Source organism: Hemicordylus capensis, chromosome 4 (assembly GCF_027244095.1).
Source record: "Hemicordylus capensis ecotype Gifberg chromosome 4, rHemCap1.1.pri, whole genome shotgun sequence".
NCBI lineage: Eukaryota > Metazoa > Chordata > Lepidosauria > Squamata > Cordylidae > Hemicordylus > Hemicordylus capensis.
The window spans coordinates 275,232,541-275,255,425 of NC_069660.1; the positions used below are offsets into that span (position 1 = coordinate 275,232,541).

The 22,885-nt window shown below is 41.9% G+C and overlaps 1 protein-coding gene across 12 annotated transcripts in view; it reads right to left on the reverse strand.

Moving 5' to 3' along the window:
- Window positions 1-22,885, reverse strand: part of PAG1 (phosphoprotein membrane anchor with glycosphingolipid microdomains 1) — a 179,845-nt gene that overhangs the window by 72,365 nt on the left and 84,595 nt on the right. For 2 of the 12 annotated variants that reach the window (XM_053248283.1, XM_053248288.1), the window contains exons 1-2: window positions 12,211-12,458; window positions 10,476-10,714 (exon numbers count right to left, since the gene is read on the reverse strand). The exons of 8 other annotated variants lie outside the window; for them this stretch is intronic. The gene's annotated coding sequence lies outside the window, so the exon portion shown is untranslated. Of the gene's footprint in view, window positions 1-9,767; window positions 9,792-10,475; window positions 10,715-12,210; window positions 12,459-22,885 lie in introns of those variants that run through there. 2 more of the 12 variants (XM_053248284.1, XM_053248293.1) reach the window with 2 other exon arrangements.

A 22,885-nucleotide genomic window follows, 5' to 3' on the forward strand; every position in this document is an offset into this window, starting at 1 on the left:
CACCCCGGACTTGTGTAAACTATAAGCCAAGCTGGCTCTTTCAATGAATTGATTTAAGGGTTTTGCAATTTAATTCAAGCTCGAATCACAAAATCAGATTCATGAACATCTCTACTGTGCTCGAATTAGGAAAGCGCCTTGTGTAGAGGGAGATGGAAACTGGTGCAAATTTTATGCTACAGATAGTGACTTAACTGGAGGATTGATTTTACTCACGATATTCCAGGCAGTAGCAACAGATGCTTGCTGCCTACTGCCATTCTAGCAGGAGGAGGTTAGAGAAAAAGTCCCTTTACAAACTTTGAAAGAGCCTGTGGTGCTGCAAAAAAGATAGATAAGAAGGGATTCTAGCTTCAATTATTGAAAACAGATCCTTTCTGAGCTTGCAACGCCCCTGTTTTGGGGCTAAGTGGATATTTGCCCAACAATGATTACCAGACTATTTCTCTACCCTCTACGAGCCAACTGCTCTTGCCATCCACAGGAAGTACCCTCTTCTCATTCTGAACAAAAAGGCACAGTGGTGATTATGTTTATTGAGCAGGGGGAGAGCAACTGGCCCTATCTAGCCCCAGCACAGCATCCCTCCAGTGGCTGTTGCTGCTGTCTATCTTGTGTTTATTTTTAGTGAGCCTTTTGGGGACAGGGATTTTTATTTATTTTTATTTCTCTATGTAAACAGTTATGGGAACTTTTGTTGAAAAGTGATATATAAATATTTGTCATCATCATATACTTCTCTTGAGTATAACAGTGAACACATTATAGAAAGAACAACATTGGCGTAAGCAATGGGCAAAGAAACTGCTGACAATTAACTATTTCTTCATTTAGATTCTGATTTTCATTCTAGAATCTCACATCCCTGCTTTAAATTAGAATAAAATTAGACTGTTATTATCATGATCTATGGCAGAACACCATAGGCTGAAGTGAGAAAAACACATGAAGAACTGCCACCGTTTTTGCATTTTTGATCATTAAATCTTAACAGGATCTCACTTTGAACTGGGAAGTGTGATTCCTGCTTTTCTTTTTTTTATTAGAATCGTAAGTGCAGCTCTCCCATCTCTGCAGAATAATCCAGAGCATCACTTCTGCCACCAGTTCTAATGAACCAGTTCACGAACTGGGTGGTTGGGTTAGAATTTGAACCCAACCATTGCTGCTAAACCCCTAACACACACCAGAGGAGAAAAACTGAGAACGAGAAGAAATTCACCTCTCACTAGGATACTCTGTGAACCTCCCTGCTCTGTTTTCTAACAACGAAAAAAAAATGTTCAGAGCAAAGACCTTTTCCTCACCCACTGTGGTTTTTCCTTTCTTCCTTGGTTGTCCCTAAAAGGATGCTGCTAAATTGCTGGGGGGGGGGGGAAGGAGAAAAGCTGCTAAAAATATAGTTGGCCTACAAGATTTGTGTTGCAACCACAGTTTCCTGCAAGATCCCATCTGTAAAAGCAGCTTTGCAATGACTGCGCTACAATTTCATTACATTAGAATCACAAGAAACAAAACCACCTGCAATCTATTTTATTTAAAATAGGAACTAAGCAGCATTTTGACATTCTTGCTCTTAAGAACCTCTTAGAAATGTTTAAAATTTATTTATTTGTAGTTTTAGCCCATCCTTCCTACAAGTTTAGAGCAGTATGAATGGTCTCTTTGCTAGGGATGTGCACGATATTTATCGGCGCCGGCGGGGGTAGGGCTTTAAGGGCGGGGGAGAGTGTACTCACCCCCCCCGCCGCGTTTCCCCTGCCGGGGCTCTCCGAATTTGAAGCCCCTCGGGGCGGCAGCGTTCCTCCTTGCCGCCCCGTTTGCCCCCTCGGCCGGAAGTGGCCGGAAGTTCCGAGCGCGCACGCGCGCGCACGACGGGCGCACGCGCGCTCGGAACTTCCGGCCACTTCAGGCCGAGGGGGCAAACGGGGCGGCAAGGAGGAACGCTGCCGCCCCGAGGGGCTTCAAATTCGGAGAGCGCCGGCGGGGGAAACGCGGCGGGGGGGTGAGTACACTCTCCCCCGCCCTTAAAGCCCTACCCCCGCCGGCGCCGAATCACCGAATCTGCCCCGACACCCGAAACGTTTCGGCGGCCTTTTCAATGGCCGCCAAAACGTTTCGGGCACAAGCCTACTCTTTGCTACCATTGTATTGCCACAACTACCCTTACAGATAGTGTAAGATTGACCTGAGATTACTTAATGGACCAGCAGGAATTTAAACCTGGATCCATGGGCCTCTGCAAGAATTTTGCTGGAGGTGGGGGACAAAGATTATACATATAAATACATAAATAAAAGCAGCTGCTTATTTAAATTAATCTGTCCATTAATCCAGGAGGGGGAAAGTGCCTACTTTGCTTGTCCACCCCACATACACCCTTTCCTGGATCTCCTCAGTTAAAGTCCAAGACTCCATTGTAACACTCTACAATACCACACTGCAATTGCTGAAATATGTACTCTGGGCCTAGGGCTGGTGAGTGTGACAGAAATGGGGCTTTGCAAGAACTGAGTTCCTTGGGCCTCAGCTACAAGTATTCTAACCAAGCACAGCCAGAATGGGGAAGGTGTTGTAGGTTAGTGGGAGAGCATTTGCTTTGCATGTAGAAGGTTACTTGTTCAATCCCTGGCATCTCCAGCTAGGGATGGAAAAGACTCTCATTGGTATTCCTGGACACTTGCTGCCAGACAGAGTTGACAATACTGAGCTAGATGGACCAATGGTCCATAACATAAGGCAGCAACTTATGTTCCTTGTCTGAGGAATGGTTGTAATTCAGTGGAAGGGCAGCTGTTTGCATGCAGAAGGCCCCAGATTCAATCCCTAGCATCTCCAGGTCGGGCTGGGAACACTTCTGTCTGAAAACTGCTGTCAGTCAGTGTAGACAATACTGAGCTTGATGCACCAATGGTCTAACTCAGGCAGCTTCCTATGCACCTAAGAAGCAGGTGCAACTCGTTTGAGTTTCTTTCTCTCTCCATTTCTTTAGAACATCTGAAGCTTCTTAGTGTTGGGGAAAGAAACCACTTGGTGAATTTCAGATGTTTGCTGGTGTTGTACAATAAGAGCCCACTGAATCAACGAAGAAATTGTTATTGGTGTTAACATTTTTTAAATTGCCACTCTTGACCTTAAAATTTAAATGTGCCATGACATAACCACTTGCACTAATGGCATAATGGTCAATGCGCCATCATGTTTTGTCACGTAGCACTAATGCAGCAGTTGGTGCTACCAGATCCAAGCAATTCTTTGCAGGTCCAGCAAGTCCCAGATTCAGTGTTAATCCTTGCACATGCCAGGTTATCTTACATCCAATTATCCCCATGGAACACTTAACTTCACTGACACTGAAAACTAGTTTGGGCATTACAGGAATATGTGTGTGTGTGTGTGTGTGTGTGTGTGTGTGTGTGTTTTAAATGGTGCATTCACCATTCAAACAAAGAGTGTGTCCCCTTTACCATCCTGTTAAATGTATTACCCTTTACAAGGATAAAGAGCATTTCACTGAGGTGCGCTTGTGACTCTGACAAACTAAGTAGCAGAGATGGAATAGGAAAAACGAACATTTTCCACAGTTTATTCAGTATCCTTATCCGCCAGGGTGATCATTTAACAGGGGCATCTAGAAGCTTAGAGTAAAGCAACACTGTCTGGAACATGCTCCTCTCTCCAAATGAGGTCTAGCATGCCAACTGGCAGCAGGAGGGTGGGGGAAAGAATGGGGAGTGCAGCTGAAAAGTTTTTAGCCCTGTTGCCTGGCAGTTTGCTGAGTGAAACATTATACTAACATTAGAGCATAAGGACCAAACACAGACAAAGGAGAGTCTGCAGGAAGAGGCAGTTTTTGGAAAAAGAAAGAAAGACATTGAATAGTGGACCAAAGCATTTGGAAGTGAAATGCTTCCAAGACCTGGAGAAGCAATTAACATACTGTTGAAAATAAAGGAACATCTATAGAGATAGAAAACAGACAGGGAACAGGTAGGAGAGAGACAGGAGAGGAGAAGGATGTGCTGGAAAAATAGGGTGGGACCTAAAGGGCTGAATCAAGGCATTTCAAGGCTCTTGGTTCATGTAGCTCCCCTATTAACTGGGTAAACAAGTACCTATTAAAGTGTTGGCTCTCTTATATTAAGCAGGGGAAGAGCAACTAACCAATCCTGGCATAGAGTCCCTCCACTGGCTTTTGCTGGTATATTTCCTTTTAGATTGTTAGTTCTTTGCAGACAGGGAACCACCTTTTCTTTATTATTGCTTTTCTGTGTAAACTGATTTGAGAATTTTTGTTGAAAAGCAATATACAAATAACTTTACTTCTTTTGGAAGTTGGGAAAACATCAAGAGTAGTGCAAGGGTCTACAGCAGGAAAGATCAGCAGAGCTCTTGCATGTGGAAAGGAACGACAGGTACATACAAAGACTTTTGGGAGATCATCAAGGCCATATTGGCCATTTATGATTGTTGGAAACACATAAGGCAACACACAGTAGAAAGTGCCATGATAGCAAATATTCTCAGTTAAAGTGCATTGATGAGATGCCTGCCAAATGGTAGCAGTATGCATGGAAGTGGAGCCATAAAAGAGGGACTGCAGCCAAGGACGCAGGCAAGTACTATCTTCAACTTCTCTTTCCTGTTTTCTGCTTTCTCCATTCCCTCTCCATTTGCTTTCTGGGTCGAACAGACTTCTGTTTCAAGATGTGTTGTAAAGATGTTTTATAGTCCTCCATAATATCAGCACCCTGGGGCTGCATTCGCACATAACGCAAAACCAGAGTTGAATGGGGCAGTTCTTGGAAACCGTCTATGTCCAAAGGCATGAAACTGTGGTTTCACAGCAAAAGCAACCTGCAATTTGCCTCGCCAAACAATAATTTGAACTTTCAGTTTGTAGTAAGTTTCTCTGCTCCAATCTGAGGTTTGAAGCTGGCAGTGTTACATCCGAACACAGATGTTGCCGTAACCGCTGCTTCATGCTATTTCTGGAACCGATTTCATAGAGAGGGGAGTCTAGACCCACCCAAGAACATTACCGCTCCATGCCTGCTGCACTTCTCAATGGCTGCCTCTCTGAGCACTTGCCCCACCCCGTCTCAATGGCATTCAAGCCGCTGCCTGGCAACAGAGATGCCACCTTGTCCCATCCCAAGCTTCTAAGTCTGGAGAAGTTACATTGGAGGATGCCCGCTTCCCACTGTCTCTTCTTTTCTGCCCTGGTACTCAGAATACTATTGCCTACTACTGTATAGTAGTATTGTATTGGGGAAGGTAGAGAGAGTTCAGTTAGTTAACTTTCCAGATCAGACCACAGTTTAAAATAAATAGATGAAGATTTATAGATTTATTATTGAATAGATCAAAAATAAATAGATGTTCACAGGCACATGCGATCATAGTGGGACCATAAACCTGGCAACCAGATGAGATCACTGCGAAGATAACATATGGCAGGGCAGCAATATCTGGGGTCAGGTTTACAAGGCTGGCCCACCCAGAAATCCTATCATGGCTCTGCTCTATTTTTTTGTACAATAAAGTTGGGGAAGGGGGGACTAGCCCCTTCCCCCTGGGTGCAAGAATGCACTCTATGGCATTACTCATGAGAGAACCACCCCGCAGGAGCAGCACTGCCAGGAGAGATTCCTCATACGTGATGATGATGGATGCTGCTCTGGAACGGACCACTCTCTCATGAGAGTGGAAGGCCATAGAAAGACCCATTCAGAACTGATGAGAAGAACTATCCAGGGGTACATCGGAATGGGGCTGAATTGCTAATAGTGTGTGACGATGCCCTTTCTTCCCAAGGACTGCTCAATGGCTTCAGCTAATACTCATTGGGGCAAAAGCCAATGCGGGAAAGGGCAGACCTAAAGGTGACTAGGCGTATTAGTCTCTACTACAATGTGCACAATGTCTGTAGGACTGTCCTCATTTAAGCAACACACTATGGCTGTACAATCCACTTCAGACACTGTACCCTGCTAGTAATCAGCATCTACCTACCTCCACCAAGGCAAAAATCCCAGGTTAGGGAACTGTGGTTTGATCTGGAAAGCAACCTAACTGACCTCTCTCTACCTTCCCTAGTACTATACTACTATACAGTAGTAGTTAGCAATCTTAATGCCAGACTAGGCCCCAATGATGATACTCTGTATCAGGCCTGCTCAGCTTAGGAACCCCAGAAGTCTTTGGACTACAGCTTCCATAATCCTCAGCCACAGTAGCGAATAGCCAGGGATTATGGGAGTTGTAGGCCAACATCTGCAGGAGGGCCAAAGCTGAGCAGGCCTGCTCTATAGGCACACTATCGGTGCTAACCACCTAACCCAGAAGTAGATATACTCCCCAATTTGACAGTAACCACTTGCCAGTATCCCTATACCTGAAACCTTTTGTTCAGTAGTCCCATGCCGAGGCTCTATACCAACCACAAATTCTACCAGCAGGAAGAGCCTGCAGCATCAAATGGTCCCTCCAACTAGACAGAACTCACCTCAGAACACTTCCAATGTATCCACATTTCCCTGCTCTCAACAGAACCTTCCAACTCAACCCCAGAGAGCTACAGCTACCTAGTGCAGGAATTACAAAAGCACCTACCTCATGAAAACACTCCTCACCTCAAACAGCACATGTACCACTCCAAACCATGGTTTGACTCCGAAAGCATTGAATTAAAAAAAAGAGAACTCATTGCCAACTACAACGCCTGCAAAGCCAATGCAGGACTTTTGTCGGTGCAAGACTTCCTTAAGTAGAAGAGGCACTACAAACATCTTCTCAAACACAAGAAAAGAAATGCCATGAAGACACCTGGTCATGTTTCATTCAAACAGTCAGAACCAATGACTCAGCCCCTATTCTGGCGCATTACCGTGGATCAGCCCAACAATGGCCTGATGCATTTGGACACCTGCATTCTACCAGAGGTATGGGAAAGACACTTTAGCAAACTGTTCAGAGATGAAGTAGGGGATTATGGATGCCCTTGGCATGACATAGAGGACCTGCCTGCCTGGCCGCTGGTGATGCCTGCAGAGGATAAGGATCTGATTTCTCAACTAAACCTGCAGGCGGCTCCTGGAAATGATGTAATCCCCCCGTAGCTAATCAAAAGTAACTCAGCATGGTGGGCTCCCATTCTGGCCTCACTGTTCACATTTATTGACAATCACAGTTGCATCCCCAGGGTCTGGGGGCTAGCAATTATGGTTCCCGTCTTCAAAAAGGGTAGGTGGGATGACCCAGCAAACTACAGATCCATCAGCCTGCTCATCAAGCTCTATGCCAGGCACCTGTATTGGAAACGAACAGACTGGCTAGAACAAGAAAACCTCCTAACGGAGGTAGGAAAAATCCACCATTGACCAATGTCTAGTACTCCAGCACCTAATTGAGAAATACTCCACCTACAAAACAGTCTCCCTGTATGCTGCTTGTTTGTATATACTTTGTCTGCATTTGACTCCATCTCATGAGCCAAATTGTGGGGGAAACGGTAGTCTCTTTGATCGATCAGCACCTGTTATCTCTCATTCACGACGGCATGTCTGTGAAAGTCAGATGCAACCTCCAAGGTCATCTGTCAAGCGCCATCCCTGCCTGTAAGGGCGTTAAGCAAGGGTGCATACTTGCCCCACTGCTATTCAACTTCTACATAAATGTGGGCCACCTAAGCGACCTGGACTTCTATCCCCACCAAGCTATCAGAGAAACATATCTCCATTCTGCTTTATACAGATGATGCAGCAATTCTTTCTAGGACACCCACAGGTCTCAGAAGAGTACTGGGGACCCTCACTCAATACTGTAAAGAGAACCATCTGGAAATAAACTGCCATAAAACCAAAATTGTGGTCCTGGCCAGGAGGCCAAAGACACACTCCTGGCACATAAATGGGAACACAATCAAGCAGGTCTCATGCTTCAAATACCTGGGGGTGGTCTTCCACGCATCTGACACCAGGAAGGCCCATGGCAGCTATGTTGCCCAAAATGCCCAGAGGAGCAGTGCCACCATATTAAAATTCTTCCGGCCAAAAGCAGGCCACTACATACCAGCAGTCCCCAAAACTATTTAAAGCTAAGCTGCTTGCACAACTTCTCTACAGAGCCAAACTGGGCCCCTTCTCCAACATCGCCCCTCTGGAGCTTGTCCAGTCTAAATTCCTAAGAGCAGTATTCCCAGTACCCTGCTGTGTCTCCAATGTTGGCTTAGGACTGGAGGCAGGCCTGGTGCAAGTGGAGGCCAGAGTATGGCTATCCATAATTTTTGGCTAAAACTATCCTTCATCCCAATGGGCCTAGCCCCCTTAACAGTGGAGGATGTATACCAATCCATCTGGAAGCAAACCCTTCCAGGTAAAACTAACATCCTTTAGACTCTTCCCCCCCTGCCTCCAACTACTTTCCCAGGGTTATGAGCAAGCCAAGATACTTCTCAAGCAGTGCATAATGGACACAGAGTGCCAAACAGACATAGGCAGGGCCCAAAATCTCCCTATCACTGAAAGCCTAAGGGTACATAGTGGCATCTGTTGCATATATCTAACACAGCCAGAGGCCCCCAACCACAGAAAAGCCTTCACCTTAGCTCGCTGCAGCACCCTACCATTAGCTGTGTTAGATGGAAGATACAAGAAGAACCCCTTCCTGGAACATCTGTGCCCCTGCGATGCTGGGCAAGTTGAAACCACTGAGCACGTCCTCCTATACTGCCTGTTTTACAGAGACATCCGCAGCACCCCCATTCTCCCTCTATTTGCAAAGTTTGCCAGGATGTACAAATCAGTTCTACATCTCCCTACTACTCTCCAACGGCAAGCCTTTTATAACGCATAACGTTGCCAAGTTCCACGCAGCAGCATACAAAATTCACAGGGATCTGCCTGCCAGCAAGAATTAATCAGGCCCAACATAGCTCATACCTGCACAGATGCCCCTGCTACACATAGTGATACAGTTTTCATCTCATCATGTTTTAATCACATTTTAATTCTAATCTTAACTATTTTACAGCGTCTCATAGATTTTAGCTCTATGCTCTCAGCCTCTATCTTCTTAGACTCTATGCATATACTTTATAATATTTGAATATTTTAATTCATTTTATAACACACCACAGATTTTAATTTGACAAGATTTTAGCATTAATTTTACAGGTACTGTGTCCACAGGCTCAGACTGTTTTTAACACCACTGCTGAAACTCACGTTTGCTGCCATAACACATATTTCTTCCCATATACTTCAGAATGTATCTTCCTGTAGTTAATAATATAAGAAACTAGCAAATTCATTAGCAAATGTTTAGATGACCTGTTCACATTTAGAATGCATAATGTTAATCTGGACTGCAATTCTTCTGACTTTGTAGAAGTCCATTAATTTAAGGAGAACTTCTGCAGAAATAACCACAAGCACGATAGCAGCCCAAATATTTTAACAGAAAAAGTAGCAGTATCCCTATGGGGAGTGTTTAATAAGGCAACCAGACTTTTCTAGGACAACCTGATCCTGAGGCTAGAGAAGTTTACATGATTATTTTTAGAGATAGAAATTTCTACATTCAGAAGCTTTTTGAGAAAACATATGTAGCATCTTAACTACACACATTTCTAAACAGATGTTAAGCATAGAGATGTCATTTGAGCCAATGAGGCTCAATTGCACTTCAAGCTAATATATACAAAAAGACAGATAATTGGGAAGTGGTTTTGCAATCTGGAGTAGTCAGGTGCATGTTCAACAAACCTCCTGGAAATTTGCTGGCCAGACATCTGGAGCATGTGCCCAGTTGTTCTCAACTTACATAGATGTAGATCTTTGACCATTTCTCCCTACATATCTTAAGAACACAAAGAGACAAAAGCAATTAGGGCTTGGCAGAGTTCCTGTTTCACTTTAACCAGCTCTCATAGAGCAATGACCTCTTGCTTTAATTCAAAATGCAGATGCTGTATTAGACACAACACCATTTGCTTAGAAGCCATGTGTGTGTCCTCCCATGTAAATATCTTATGACACTTTATCTGTTTCTGTTAGTAGGTCAGATTTTGTAAGTCAACAACATGCAGAAATTAAAACAGATTAAAACTCATCGCAGTGAATTCGCTAGTGGCATAAAGCCAGTAGAATTCCAGCATTTTTATTCTGCTTTTGAGCCAGAGTGGTGTAGGGGTTAGAGTGCTGGACCAACAACACTTAGAGACCCAAGTTCAAATCCTCATCAGTCATGAAACTCACTGGGTGACTGGGGCAGTCACTTACCTCCCAGCCTAACCTACCTCACAGGGTTCTTGTGGGGATAAACATAACCGTGTACATGCTCTGGGCTCCTTGGAGGAAGAGGAGGATATAAATGTATGTATAAACAAACAAACAAGCAAGCAAACAAACAAAGTCTTATGGCTCCTGAAGCCCTCGGAAAGCTTTATTGAAGCACAGAATTCAAATGCATACCTCTTTTCTCCCATCTTCATCTTCAAGTCATAATGCCGTCCACAAATATTATTTCACATATTTTTACAGATTTCTCCATAATGTGAGCTCGAACGAACTTCAACTCAGTTCCTCACAGGCTGGCCACCCGTCGGCTCAATATGTTATGTGAAACCTTCATTACTAGCCTCTATATGCTACTATACATCCATTAACAGCACAAATCCAGACTGCTCCACTAGGAAGGAAGATTCTTTTTGCTAGAAAGAAAATATACACAGCTCAATAGTTACCCTTCCGTGATTTTTGACCCACTGCTACGTCAGAGCCCATCTATTCTGTAGTCTTGTTTTCAAAACTTCTGCTTATCACACCCATGCGGTTTGCAGTTTTAAATGCACACTCAAAATTTTAGATGTACACCAAAAGAAATTTGTGGATAGATCTTAAGTGTCTTTAGGGCCAAAATCAGGAACATGATTTGAGCCGATTTATTTTTGTTGCCAGAAAGCTTCCTTAACTGTTCAACAAACTTGACAGTTAAAATGCAGCTGGTCAGTGTGTAGTTTGTAGCCATATAGCAATCCTTGCTGGTTTTGGCAGCATGTTTTCAAGTGTGATCGGCAAGGGCTGCTGTTGCATACGAGACTCTGGAAACATCCTGCATGACAACACAATAATGTGTTTTGCTACTTGGAACAGTTGCTCCCTGGGGATTAGGCCAAATCAGGAGCACAAAGTAGAGCAAGCCCCGTGAGATCAGAACATGTTAGCAGACCCACAGATGGCCTGAGCAGGATTCTCTAGGTGTTCACTTAAAGGTTGCTTTGATACTACAGAGAGCCAGCTGCCTGTTCTCCTTTAGACAATCCTGAACATGGTTTCCAAATTGTAACATTCCTGGCTGGTTTCACTTTCAGTCTTCAAGTTTAAAGAAAGTTTAAAGTAAGTTTAAATAAGTACACACGCCCAGCACCTGCAAAGGTCATATATTTAAGTACTTCTCAATTGTTACTTGATCAGCAAGATCTTCTGTTATAGTTCACAAATGGCTATTGCGCCCTAAGTAGTTTTCAAGGCATGACAGCAATGAAAACAGCTGGGAGATAATTAGCACTCAAAAGTAGTTTTTTAAAAAAACGTTTCATGGTGGCAAACAGAAGTATTAGGGAATCATCATCATAATCATCTAGGAGTATAGGGCAAAGAAGGAATACAATTGAACTGCTACATAAGAATATGCTTTAGCATGTTTATAATCCTTTTCTCAGAGATCCTTAAGAAATATTGCTTAATATTTGATTCCTTTCTGGTTTTCATTTTGGCTGATTCCTTTCTTTTTACTATACAATGTGGAACAAAATGTTTCTGTTAGGAATAGCTTTTGCCTCAAAAGCAACCTGAGGTAAGGATCTAGACCTGGAAATGTGCAGCTTTTAACCGCGGTTAGTGGGTCTACATCAATGCAATCTTATTGGCAATATCCTCAACCTACACTGCATATAAACATTAGCTGTGGTCTATAATGCAACAGCTAGAGCAGCCTAAACGGCCTTTTCTTTGTCACACAAGTTTTCTCATTAAATGTTAATCCAGTTGACATACGCACAGTGGGGAGGCAGCAGCTTTAAACCTAAATGATCTTTAGTTGGGAAGACCTAGACAAGGCTGCACATGTCAACATCTGAGATTTTTTGCTTTTTGGTGACTGTTTATTAGCAATATTAACTAGTCACTATAAAAGGGAAAAAATTACCTTCAATTTAAAAGGATTCTTCATTCAGATGTGTATAGCTTGTAAACCAAAGACAATACCAAAAAAGCTATATATGTTGAAAGTCCTTCCTAGTGATCCAGTTCTTGGAATTTTCAGATTCTTGCCCGCTCTGTTACTTTCTGAATCTGTATGCGCAGCACAGATCCCTACCTTATTTGGCTGCCAAGCCTAGTACAGTGAACAAACAATGCCTTCTCTGTCAGAACAGAGAATGAATAGTATCACAAAGACACTCCTCTCATGTACAGCTCTGGACTTTTTCCTCCTCCTCCTCCCTCCTCCTCCTCCTCCTCCTCCTCCTCCTTTCAAAGCAATCTAACTAGGGTGAGAACGGATGGAGGGAAATCACTACTCTATTTTTGTGTCCCCCACCCCACCCCCCATCTCAATGCCAGGCATCATTATTTAAAAAAGCAGCACAACAATGTGCATGTTTTCTTATTCAGAATCTCAGACTGAATGATGGAATGCATCCACCAGCTCTATGTTCCCCCCGCCCCCAAGTGACTGAATGTATAAGCAAACATCTGGAATATTCATTTTAACATCTGAAAAGTCTGTTTCAAGCCATCCAAAATAAAAGAGGAAGGGGAAAAATCTTATAGGGTAATAGCAGAATGTGGATAAATTCCTCTAATATTCAGTGTATTTTTTGAAGTAGATTATACATTTAGATCTTTGAAGGGGGGGCTGGTTTCTGGAATAGAATACTTGAATTATGAATTATAGCACAAGGTCTGAAGTGGGAATTGTGTGATGAAAGTAGATGAATAAATCTTTGGATGACTGCACTGCTTCTTAACAGCAAGGAGTTTAATCTCAAGGAAATGAAAAGGATTCCAGGGAATACCTGACTGCCCATTGCACATTTTGATTTAATCTTCAGTGCATTCATGCATCTAACTGAAACATTTTAAAAAAATGTATTTGCAATGTTTATTATACTACTGTAATATATAATTATAATAAATAAATAATCATACACATGGTTTAAGTAGTTCCTCTGGTATGCATAATATTTCACTACAAAAGGGAGCGAGGTAACAAAGACATCACCTGTACTTGAGTGAAGATGTCTACAACACATTCTTTCCAACTAAGGATCTAGTATCCCAAACTCATCTATACATAGCCTATGTTGATTTCATGAGGTCTGAAAGCATACACTAGTACTTAATTAAACCCATGCAGTTTTATTAAACAGTTGCTATTCCTGGGCCATCACTCTATGTTGGGGCAAATACTGCCCCGGCCCAAGGTTGATTGAGATGCTGCACCCAGACAGAGAATATCTTTCCCCATCATGCCCTACTTTGGAGTTTCCCAAGAGAATTTGATTGGAGACCGTGCATTAGATCAGATGGACCTTTGGTCCGACACAAGAAGTCAGTTTCTTCGTTTCACTGAAATTAGAGCACTCCAAGTTTCATTCCAACAAATTTTGTGGATTATCATTTGCAAAACATTTTGCATGACATTTTTGTTAGGAACTGATGAAATGTGGGCTATAATAATGCCATCCCTTTTGTGTCTGCAAATAGTCAAGAAATCTGGATTTTGTTGTGCAGGTCTGTGTGTGCCTCCCTTATACCCATCTTCAACCCTCATTTCCTAGTCTGTCCTGGCACACGGATTGTGCATACTCTGTTATGGAGTCCCTTTCACTAAAGCAGGAAATAATTTTTGCATACAAGCATTAACACTTTAGTTCAATGATTCTTAAACCGTAGTCCAAAGCATAATTGTAGGCAGTCTACTGAACAACAATAGAGCAAAATACAGAAAGACCTCTTTCATAATGGACAGCAACATTTCAAATGGAGAGCTCAGTTTCCCCTGCAGTTGTAGTTGATAGTGTAGATGGTGCAGAAAGGAAATGCAAAGCTATGTCACATTTATCTGCAAAGACTACCATTCAAACCAGTGGCACACTACTTTTGGCAAATACCCTTCCTTTTATCTAACAAAAGCATATAAAGAACAAATGGAAAAACCAGAGTGCAATTAGCAAAACTCAGCTACTGTCATTGGCATTGCCAAATTGCAAAGACTGCTTAAAAGTAAATAATGATTTCCATTTTTAACATTTTGCATTATGTTAGTGGTGAATTGATTATACAAAATGTTTCTACATGGAGTTGGTTTCGACTATTCTTTTTTGGCCAGCTGAGTAGAAGGAGGAAATGTCAAGAGCTTGCCCATCACATCTTTCGGTGATGTCTTCCCAGCACATTCCTTTATTGTGTTTTGAGGCAGATCATCCGAATTATCCCTCTATACGTGCTCCAGATTCCAGTTTACTAGTATTTGGCATGCTTATAGAAGGTTGTTCAGACAATCCACCAGCTATATGCAATCACGGAAAGTGCCAGAGAATATTGAGACTTCCATGAAAGACATCACAACAGGTAAGCTCTCCCTTTTAATTTTGAAAGTCTTGGGAGCATATTATCTAAAATAGCCTATAGTCTTTTAGCTGTGTACTGTGTTGAGAGGCAATGGAAGTGTGACACACATACTCTATTTTAAAAATACAAAAGACTTAAGGAGAACATAACTGCTTTCTGCATTAGAATGATGACAGGACCTTCAGATCATCAGAGAAGATTAGCAAAATCTCACTTCAACCCTCTCACATGAAACAATAGCATGCAAATCTGGGTACTGATTATGCAAATTATTTGGGCAGAATGACTACAAGTTTGCATAGTTCCCAAAAGAAACACAGTATTATCCCTATGTCCATTGGTTGGCAAGGGAAGCAATGAGACAAGGAAGTTGTTCTTATTATACAGTGAGCCGCTGCCAGGCCTGCTCTTCCACAAGACTAAAGATATACTTGCAAACAGGGACAAAACTGGCTCGTTTCCATCACTGCTCCCACTTATCTTCAGTGGATCCAGCACACACTGGATTCCTCCTATTAACACTGAAACTAGAAAATTCCATGAATTTTCAACATCTTCTGCAAATTTCACGCAGTGGCAGACACACCTAAGGTCTGATCTTCTTGAGACTTAAAGAGTCCATATGGAACTCAGAGTTCCACATGGAACTTACGAGTCCAAAATATGGTGCTCCAGACTGACCCATTGGGGCACACTCCAGCCTGCTCTTACAACTGATCCATCCAGCAAGTACTCATTAATTGCTCTACATCATCCTGGAGGGAGCTATCAAGCGGAGTGACACAGGGTTCAATACTGAGCCCTGTGCTTTCTACATTTTCATAAATGATGTGGGGGAGGAAGTAGAGGGTATGCTTATCAAATCTGCAGCTGACACAAAGTTGGCAGTGAGGGACAGCTAATACCACAGAACAGGGATTCTCAATGTTGGGTCCCCAGATGCTTTTGGACTTCAACTCCCATAATCCCCAGCCAAAGGCCACTGGGGCTGGGAATTATGGGAGTTGAAGTCCAATAACATCTGGGGACCCAACATTGAGAATCCCTGCCTCAGAAGACAATACAAGATTAAGAATGATCTGGATAGGCACAGACACTGTATCAAAACCAAAAAGTTGAAGTTCAACAGCGGCAAAATGGAAATCCTACTTTTAAGTAAGGGAAAACAAATAAAATACACAAACATAGAATGCGGGAACATCCGGTTTGACAGCAATATATGTGAAAAGGATCTAAATGTATTAGTGAACCACAAGTTTAAAAATGAGCAAACAGTGTGATGCAGCTGCTAAAAAAGCTAATGCAATCTAAGGTTGCATTAACAGAGAACACAAGTAGTAATAGTTCCACCCTGTTCCACAATGGTCAGACTGTGCTTGAAATACTGGCTGACATTCTAACCAAATTACTCGACGGAAGTCTCATTGAACTAAATCAGATAAGTATAAGCTAGTCATAACTAATCTGTCCTAATAATTTCAATGGAATTTCCATTGAGACATGTAGTGAGGATGTCAGCCACTGTGTCCATTTCTGGGCCTCACATTTTAAGGAGGACGTTGATAAACTGTAATGAGTTAAGTAGAGGAAAACCAATGTGGTGAGCGGTATGGAAACCAAGAATGAAAAACAGTTGAATAAGCTAGATGTGTTTGGCTGAGAGAAACAGAGACTAAGGGCAGATAAGGCAGATATGATAGCTGTCTTCAAAAATCTTCAAGGCTGTCACTCAGGAGGAGAGGTCTTGTTTTCTGTTGTTTCTGAGGATGGGACTAGAACCAAGTGGTTGAAATACAAGGAAGCAGGTTTAGGCTAGACGTTAATATGAATTCTCCAACTATAAGAGCTGTTTGACAGTGGAACAGTCTGCCTCATAAGACTGTGGGCTCTCCTTCCCTAGAGGTTTTCAAGCAGCGACTGCAGCCAGTTTCCTGCACTGAGCAAAGAGTGGGACTAGAAGACCTCCGAGGTCCCTTCTGCCTCTAAAAGCCTATGATTGCATGAGCTGAACAGGTCTGGTCAACTATTCAGTATGTGTTCCAGCCACTAGGACAATAGCAGCATACCCAGAAAACCCTTTAATAACTGAATAATTAGATACAGTATGTCACACTAAGATATGCAACTGACAAAGATGAAACACATGCAAGACAACTGTAAAAAGTCCACCAAGAAAGTAAATTATTGTAAGCTGCATCTTAAATCATTGGTGTATCTAAAGATCTTGAAGCTATTCACACGCGCACCAAAAACTGGGCTGAGAAAGACCAGCCTGGATTTTGGAGCATGTGTGTACTGCTGGGATTGGGCCCGGTCCTGGAGGTGCTTTGGTGGCATGGGCCTTCTATGGGTCTTCTCATCGTTTAGGAATAACTCATTATAGGGTCATCACTTTACTCTTTTGCTGTGCTGCTCTTGACAAAGATTTCCAGAAGCAAAACAAGGTTTTTAGATATACCAATTATGTTTTCTTCAGGATGTCCAATAAATTGTAGGATATCCAAGTTTTCGCATAAGTACAATCTTGCTCACTGTACACATGCTGCTGCAGGCTTCTACACTACTTCTTAGAATTATCTGACCCTCTGAATATACACCAGGCAGGGACCTTGCACATTCTTGCAGTGCCACCTGCCACTCAACTCTTGCTTTCCAAGAAGAACCTGCCCCTTCTCTTTACCACTTTCTTGGTTACTTGGGAGAAGAGCGGGTGCTTCTTAGAATGCAAGAACTGGCAAGCAGGTGGAGATGCAAAAATGTGCAAGATCTCTTCTTGGCATGTGTACAGAGGGTAAGATTGCATTTGGAACTTGCATGAAAGCTTTGCTGCCATATGACAAGAGCCTCAAATGCCTTAACTTTCTGTCATGACTCAGAATGACAACAAATTTTAGTTACAGAATTGCAGCTGTTACAGCCAATATAGTATTAGTAAATCTTAAATTTTTTTGCTGTTTTCTTGACAATAAGGCCTGTTTCACTAAACAGCACTTGTGCCAATGCCACCTTTACTCATTTTAATGAATTCATTTCAGTCGTTTCCCCTCAGAAGCTTCCTTTAAAAAAAATAAAATGTCTTGTCCTATACACAACGCTGTTTGCCCCAGGTGTACACTAAATCACATTGCTTGTATGCATGCTGGATTTGCATTTGGAACAAAACACTGTTTTGTGAGGGGACAAAACACTGGAGCCGAGCAAAGCAACAGAACTGGATTTTGCCTCCTAGCACACTGAACATAAGCCTTTTAACATTTCCCCCCCCCCCTTTTGAAGGAGAACAGTTGTCTGTTCCAGCATACCTGCAGCCCCCTGCAAAGCTGCAACCTGGACAATTAGTTCCACCACCACCTATTGCTCTTCTCTTTGCATTCAATCACAGCTTGTTAATTTCTAAATATGAGAAAAATTATGCAACCAAATGCAAAAATAAACATTCCAAGTTTCTAGTAAGCATTTCACTTGTTGGGCACCTTATTCTGCCAGTTATATGATTTTAGGGGTACTTTTCTGTGCCTGCTTTCAGAAGATGGTGGGATTGATAAGCTCAGAGGTCTTGCACGCTACTCCATTCCTTAATTAGGTTTACAATCAAGCCCTTTTTCTGTACTTCTGATTTTCAACATAATCCTGCTGGAAAACTTAAAAGCTAATCATTTTACCACGTTGTCGTGACCAACTCCCTCGATATAGTTTGAATTATGCAGAATATTTCGTTAGCTAAATCAAATTGCTAAGCTTTCAAAACACACGGGAATAGTAATGAAAATGCGTCTCTGACATGTCAAACCTGATTAAAACGTATGTCAAATAATATGCCAAGACACTGGATGTTGATAGAAAAGAGGTCTTTGGAAATAAAATATTCACACAAAAATAGTAGTATACCCATCCACCAGAAAGGGATAACACATTTAATGTCTACATATCATCAGATAATTAATCTTATGATTTTCACTATAACACAAAGAGAAAAGATGGGCATCCTTCTCTCATTTTGGTTACCAACTTGGCTAAGAAGTTGAAAACCTGGGAAGAAGCTTAAAAAAAAAAAAAGCCTGATACCATTTTGTGACCAGCTGTCTCTTTTGTTTTTTTAATAAACTGTCAGCACTGCATGTCATCTCAAGGTAGCTAACAATTCACTTAAATACACACACAATTTAGATTTTTAAAAACTTTTTTAAAAATGTTAACAAACCCATCCATAATTTAGATGATAAAAACCACACATTTTAAAAAGCGAGATAAGGTTTGCATTACCATCTAATAACAGATATTTATTTAATTAAATACCATCTTTCTTCTAAAAGTTGTAACTCAAGGTGGTGTACTGTAAACAAACAGGTAGTTAAAATTGCCATTTACAGTAAAACACAATAACAACACAATTTAAAACTAAAAATACATTGACAACCACAAAAGTAAAACACACAGCAGAACAACAGTAAGATTTTTTTAAAAATATTTTATATCCCAGTCTTCCTCCAAGGAGCCCAGAGCAATGTACTACATATTTAAGTTTCTCCTCACAACAACCCAGTGAAGTAGGTTAGGCTGAGAGAGAAGTGACTGGCCCGGAGTCACCCAGCAAGTATCATGGCTGAATGGGGATTTGAACTTGGCTCTCCCCGGTCCTAGTCCAGCACTCTAACCACTACACCACGCTGGCTCACAAATGTATCAAGCTAAAAGCACTAAATGGACCAGGAGGTTCTTAACTTGTCTGTAAAAGGGAAAGGACAATCAAGTGGGAGCCTCAAGCAGTAGAGAGTTCCAAGGTTTGGGGGCTGCCACTGAGAAGGCCCCGTCACTGGTCACATCAAGTAGAAAAATAATTCATTATATTGGAAATGAATACACACACCAATTGTACATTATATATCTTCACAATGAAAGTATCAATTTCCTTTTTATTCCTAAACCATCTTCAGGACTACTCAGGGTCCTAGAAGAAAAGGTGTTCTACCAGCTGCATCCGATACTATCTGGGTCACTCATGTACTAGCAGGACAACTAAAGGAAAGACAATTGCCTTTTAAATGCCAAGCCTCAGGAACAAAGCAAACAGCTAGTCAAGCTCGTCCTCCAGAGTGAAGAGGAAGTGAGGCAACCTATCACCAGCCATCACCTATGTCCAGATAAAGGAGAGGCAGAAGCAGAGGCTAGGGCAGGGAGGGGACCCAACAAACATATCAGATTCGCGACAGAGTTCTGCAATGACAGTAGGGACTTCCAACAATTCTGACTGCCAAGGGGTCCCTCTCTGCTGTCATTGCGGAACTCCTTCTGACAATGTTCCCAACACAGGGCAAGTTGGTTCTGCCATGTCTGTTGGACTGATATGACTGCACAGCTCCAGGTGTGTGTATGAACTGTCTCAGGTCAGAGGTGTGAGTGGAGCATTCTTAAATCTTCCCTCTCCAGGTTCCAGGCAGGGGCGTATCTAGGGTAGGGCAGGCAGGGCATGTGCCCTGGGCGCCACTTGAAGGGGGCGCAAATTCTTAAAATTAATTTTTTTTTGTTAAAAAGGCCACTAAAAACAAAATGGCCACTGCACATGCTCAAATGGCCTCTGTGAGGCCCTAGGCCATGCCAGGCCTCGCAGAGGCCATTTAAGCATGCACGGTGGCCATTTTGTTTTCGGTGGCCATTTTTAAAAAAGAACAATTATTTTAAAAAATGGCCATTGCACATGCTCAAATGGTCTCTGCGAGGCCCTAGAGGCCAGCAGTGGGAGAGGTAACCTTTGCAGACCCCCCTCCCACAGCCTATAGGAAGCACCCCAAAGGGGCTACAGGTAAAAAATAATAATTTAATATAATATAAGTCACTGTACACATATTCAGTTTGGCACTATGTATAGAGAATCAAGGCTTGTGAATACTGAGCTGAAGCTTATGAGCTAGGATTGTATTCATTTGCTCTTACTTTGCTTCTTGTTATAAGTGAGTTAAATGTGGTGTCTTAATAATATGGTTATTAATGGTGAGTTTGTCTTTGAATCAGTGTGAAATCCTTAGTATTAAGGCCCACTGGGAGTTTCTTGCTCTCTTTCTCTCATTTTAACTGTCTTTCTGAAATACTAGAATATATTCCAAGCAGTGACACAGTTTACTCTGCATATCCTTTAATTATTTTCAGAGTATCTGGGAAAAGCCAAATTCTCCATTTATTTTTAAAACTTATGTAATAGTGATGCTACAATGCATAGTAGAGAATTAGATAGGCACTTCTGTTTAGTTTTCCAAGTATACCTCCACATAGTATTTGGGTATTTCATGAGCCCCAGCATACTGAAATTTGTAGTTTTCCAGCATTTTTTGGTCTGGCTATGTCCACTGCTAAATAGGTTTTGAAATTTTAAAAGATTAATGAGCTTGACATATTTTTCAGCTGATATTATAGTAAAGTTATCTGAAAGATGGGTGTCAGATGTTTGGACAGGGGGCGCAATTTCAGTGCTTGCCCTAGGCGCTATTTTCCCTAGATACGCCTCTGGTTCCAGGTTCCTTTTTTTACTCAACCCAAGATAGGGTTGAGAAAGACTCCTGTCTACAACCTTGGAGAAGCCTCTGCCAGTCTGTGAAGACAATACTGAGCTATAGGTGAAACTCGGAAAATTAGAATAATATGCAGAAGTCCATTAATTTCAGTAATGCAAATTAAAAGGTGAAACTGATATATGAGACAGACGCATTACATGCAAAGCGAGGTAAGTCAAGCCTTAATTTGTTATAATTGTGATGATCATGGCGCACAGCTCATGAAAACCCCAAATCCACAATCTCAGAAAATTAGAATATTACATGGAACCAAGAAGACAACGATTGAAGAAAAGAACAATATCGGACCTCTGAAAAGTATACAGTATACTGTGCTTGACTGGCCAGCAAACTCGCCTGACCTGACCCCATAGAGAATCTATGGGGCACTGCCAAGAGAAGGATGAGAGACATGAGACCAAACAATGCAGAATTGCTGAAGGCCGCTAATGAAGCATCCTGGTCTTCTATAATACCTCATCAGTGCCACAGGCTGATAGCATCCATGCCACGCCGCATTGAGGCAGTAATTGCTGCAAAAGGGGCCCAAACCAAGTACTGAATACATATGCATGCTTATACTTTTCAGAAGTCCGATATTGTTCTATTCTTCAATCCTTGTCTTCTTGGTTCCATGTAATATTCTAATTTTCTGAGATTGTGGATTTGGGGTTTTCATGAGCTGTACGCCATGATCATCACAATTATAACAAATTAAGGCTTGACTTATCTCGCTTTGCATGTAATGCGTCTGTCTCATATATCAGTTTCACCTTTTAATTTGCATTACTGAAATTAATGGACTTTTGCACGATATTCTAATTTTCCGAGTTTCACCTGTAGATAGACCAAGGTCTGACATGGTATAAGCCAAGGCAGCTTCCTATGTTCCTAAATAATCTCCTAAAACAGTTCTTAACCCATCTGGGGAAAATCAAAATACAGATTCATGTATCCTGCCTGCATATTTTCTTCTGCTGGCACTTGAGCAATTTTGATCAGAGAAATTGCATAGGAGCAGCGCTGGCCATCCCAGGACTGTTGCCCAAAGTCAGCTTGCTGCTCTCTCCCACAGCTTCTTTTTAACTTTAAAGATCCTGCATCATGTGCAGTTTGGACCTGACCCCGTTGACCTGACTCAACAGCTAACATTATACAAAACACTGTTGGATGTCTTAGCCGTTTCACCAACCATTAAGTGAGCTAGCACTAAAAGCTGTAAAAACTAAAAGTTTCACACAAAATGCAAGCTGATCTGACCAAACAGAGTTAGATTAGAACTGAATCTGCAAAGAGGTTGGACAATATGATAGTACAAGCCTCCTTGAATCAAAAAGGACAATTCATTTCAAAATCAAGAAGTGTTATTCTGCGACTTTTAAAAATGTATGCCTTCATTTACACTTCTTGCTTTCTCTAATAGCTCCCATTGCCACTCATAGATATCTCTCAATTAGAATAAAGTCATTGTTTCCCAGTACCAGCAGATGATCCCTCTTGAAATGGATTTAAAAATGTGTTTGTTATAGAAGCACTTGAACTTCAGGGATATTCATGTTTGTATTTTGATGTAAAGAAGTAATGAGAATCACAGCTAAAAAAGGAACCTATTTTGGAACTGATTAATGAGATGTTAGGCATAAGATTATGGCTAACATCCATCGTATTAAGGAAAGTGGTTACATTTCTCTTTATTAACTT